Genomic DNA, 3,890 nt, shown 5'->3' with positions numbered 1-3,890 from the left:
TCGGGGGGGGGGCTCTCTTTCATCCTCACTGAACAGGTCCCGTCTTGGTTCCTGCAGGGCATTTCAGTGGGCCTCTGGCTGGGGTTTCAAGGAGTTCTGGGTTCTGGGTGAGGCTCGGCTCCTCCTAGCGGGTCAGTAAGTCATCTAGGTCATGATATCCTAATCATGGGTTTGGTTCCTGGTCCCCGAAATCCTAACCGTGGCCTCCGTGAACTTGGTAGGCACAGAAAGCAGGCAGGCCTGGCGGGTTGAGTGGCGGCCCCCGGGAAGACATGCACGAGTCCTGACTCCTTACCTCGGAACAGGAGCCTTTACGGAGGAAGTCTGCTTGCAGAGGCAGTTAAGGGTCTGAGATGACATCATCCTGGGTTAACTATGTGGGTCCTAAGTCCAATGACAAGGGTCCTTCCAAGAGACGGATGAGGAGAAGGTATAGGCCGGAGGGGAGGCCACGTGACCACAGAGGCAGAGGCTGGCATGAACCGCCACAAGCCTGCAGGTGCGGGCAGCCACAGGGAGCTGGAAGAGGAGGAAACCTTGGCAGGAAAGCAGAAAAGAACCTAAGTAGAAAACACTAATTGTTTAACGAAGTTGTAAGAGGAGCCACATTAAGGACCACGTGACCGAGAGGAGCCCCAAGCCAGAGACTCTTCAAGGCCGACCCTCCCTCGCGGGTGCGTGCGGCAGGAGAAAGAACTCATCCCTGACCCACACGCCGCCCTTCCCACTGCCAAGGCCAGACACCACGGATTCTGGGCCCGCGGCCCTGCCCTAGCCTGCCTGTTTACCTGGGGTTTCACGCAAGACCCCGGCCTTCCAGACGGCTTTTGTCTGCGGCATGGTTGGCTCAGAAAGGCTGGTTCTTGCGTTTGTTTTCCAGAATGAGTTCCTCCCAAGGAGCTGCTGGTCAAGAGAGCCCCTTCCCTAGTTAATTCCAGATGGGGACTATATTCAACCTGCGTATTTTTTGAGGAGGGGAGAGGTATCCGTGAAGGTGTTTTCTCTGCTTAAGAAACAGGCAATCTGATGATTGCTTCAACCTGATGATTAAAAAGGTAGTTCTGCCAAGTGAGCCAGCAGGAGTCACCCTACCAGGATGTGGCCCGGCAAAGACTTTTTCCCCCTGCTCTAGTCAATGAAAGAGAAACTTTACTGAGGTCCCAGGGCCTCGGGGCTTGGGCAGAAGGTCACCCAGCAGGCAAAGGAAGAGCTTGTGGAGGGGCCTTATGTGACCTTTCCGGGGTGCCGGCTCTTGGTGTGGCCGCAGTTGACAGCTCCAGGGTGCTGGCGAGCAAAACACTTACCGCAGATTGTCCGGTCGCAGCTGTATTTCCCGGGTTCACGGGGGAAGAACCAAGCGCAGGACGGACTCTTCTGGATTTTGTTGTCCGGCCGCGCAGCCGTCTTCTAGCCGTTTGCCCGCAAAAATCAGACGCAGCGGTCAGGCGGGTGCTCTCCTTGTCCCGGATGCTGGCTTTGTCCTTCTCAGTGGTGTCAGGGGCTCCATCTCTAGGGCGACGGTCTCGCTCATCAGGGTGGTCTTCTCTGGATCTGCCTCCCTGCGTCTGCTTGTGGTACCGGGAGGAGGACTTCATGCTTCTAAGAGGACTGACGCGCCGTATGGCCCGGAGAAAAGCTATAGTAAACCCAAGTTTGGGTTTGCACAGGAAGACCACGCACACCACCCCAGGCTTCGTGGGGTAGCTCGGGCTGGCCCGATGGACAGGCGCCTCTCCCGAGGGCTGGTTCGCCTCCCAGGACCCAGTCTGGGCTCCGAATCCCAGCCCCACCGGCCCAGCTCAGCAGACCTGGCCACTGTGTGGAAGCTGGCGGGTGTGGACAGGCTCTGGGCCTCCCCCTCCAGTACCGGGGATGCCTGCCCAGCGGGCGGGCCCAGACCCTCAAGGCAGCCCCAGCAGAGCCTTAAGAAGCCTGGTGCTCACGGGAGTGTCCCGACCACCTTGCTGAGCCTCTCTGATAGCGGACGGGGACTCAACCAGGCTTCAGCGGTGTTGGGGGCACAGCGAAGCTGCCCCTCCTGGCTCCCCGCCCCCAGCCCAGACTTCAGGTCCCTCACGGGCAGCACATTTATTCGCCAGTCGGAGGAGGAGCTCTGGGGAAGCCCGCCGAGCCGACCCTTCGTGCTGGGGAGGCTCCCCGGCTGAAACACAGACCCTGTTGCAGCCTCCCTGCTTTTTGTTTTGGTTTTCGATGGGGTCCTGGAATCTGTTTTTTCAAGAATTGTGCTAAAATACACACGACATGAAATTTACCATTTTAACTCTCTCAAGCGTGCAGTTCAGTAGCACTTGGTACAACCTGGAGGCTGTACCAGCGCCACTGCTCTCAGGTTCCTGGACATTTTCATCTCCCCACAGGGAGCCTGTACTCACTGGGCCGTCGCCGACCACCCCTGCCCCCCCCCCAGCCCCGCAGCAGCCCTCCCCTGCTTTCTGCCTCCCGGGATTTGTCTATGCTGCACATGCCGAAGGAAAGAAATCCTACGACATGTGGCCTTTTGTGGCTGCTGTCTTTCCCTTGACAGGGTTCCAAGACCCATCCACGCAGCATGGGCAGGGGGAGGAGAGGGGGGCTGCTTCCCTCGTTTCCAGGCCGCGTCGTGTCCTGCCGTGGGCACGCACCACACTTCGGGGACCCCTGCTTCTGTCTATGCACGCGTCTTCTGGCTATTCCCACGTTTCGGCGATTCTCAAGAATGCCGCTCTGGATATATTCATTCTCGGGGCACGTACAAGCCGTGGCATCGCTGGGTCACCCGTGCCTGCGCCTGTCGTCTGCCGAGGAAGGACCGGCCTGCTTTCCCTGTGGCTGCACCTGCTTCCTGGCCGCTGGCCTTGTGTGGGACTCTGGCGGCTGGCCATGCCACGTCCACAGAGACACCTGTCACTTCTCTTTCTTTCTCTTGTTGTATTGCAATAGTCCTCCTTCGGGTGTGAGGTGGCATCTTGCGTGGTTTGGACTTGCATTTTCCAGGCGAATGTCCTCTCTGCGCTCTGGGTGACTTGCTTGTCATCAACACCCTCTCCAACTCTTGTGTCCAAAAGGAAGGGGAACTAGGTCAGCAGCCTCCAAGTTGCTTTGTCCATGGAGCCCCTGCAAGAATTTGGGAAAATGCCCTTTTGGCACCTTTTGAGGTCGGTACATACCGTGATTTTTTTTGTAATTAAGTTCACAAGGATGCAAAGGATGGGGCTTCTGGTGTATTGTAAATACCAGCTTTTAAAAAATAAAACCGCTCCTCCCTCTATAGAAGGAAAACCTGACATTCTGTCCCGCTTTCAAGGTCATGCAGCAAGTCCTGGCCTCAGTCACAGACAAACCGGACCAGGAAACCGCTTTGCATCTGAGATAACCCCAAATCTTAGCGTCCCCTAATAAGAAAAACCTGTTTATTTCCTGCAAACCTCTGAGAATAAGAATTTTAGTCCTGACCTTTGCTCTTCCTGTCATGTGTCCTGACCGTGGAGTTAGCTTAATCACGGGAGAAAGTGGCTGCTGGAAACTTGGTTCTCTTGTGACTACTTTTTTTTTTTTTTTTTGCCTTTTAAAAACGTGATAGTGTTTTTTGTTTGTCGAAATCCACTTCCCCTGCACTCTTTGCAAGAAAGGCTTCTCTTCTTTTTCTAAATGCAACTGCCTCCCATTTCCCTTGGGCAATTATTTTAATTATATCAAAGGAAATGTATAAGACGTAGGATGTGACCCCGCAGTACCAAAAATGTGGACAAATTCTTCTTGGTTCTTTCCTCTTCCACCTGGGGTGGGGGCTTGTTTCCCTTCTTCTCCTGAATTTTATTTTTAATAAAAACACTTTTTGTTTGAAAGTAATTCACTAATCGCTCAAGCATGGTTTTCTGCAACAAGAACAT

Source organism: Mustela erminea, chromosome 18, assembly GCF_009829155.1.
Source record: "Mustela erminea isolate mMusErm1 chromosome 18, mMusErm1.Pri, whole genome shotgun sequence".
Taxonomy (NCBI): domain Eukaryota; kingdom Metazoa; phylum Chordata; class Mammalia; order Carnivora; family Mustelidae; genus Mustela; species Mustela erminea.
This window is presented reverse-complemented; position numbering follows the sequence as displayed.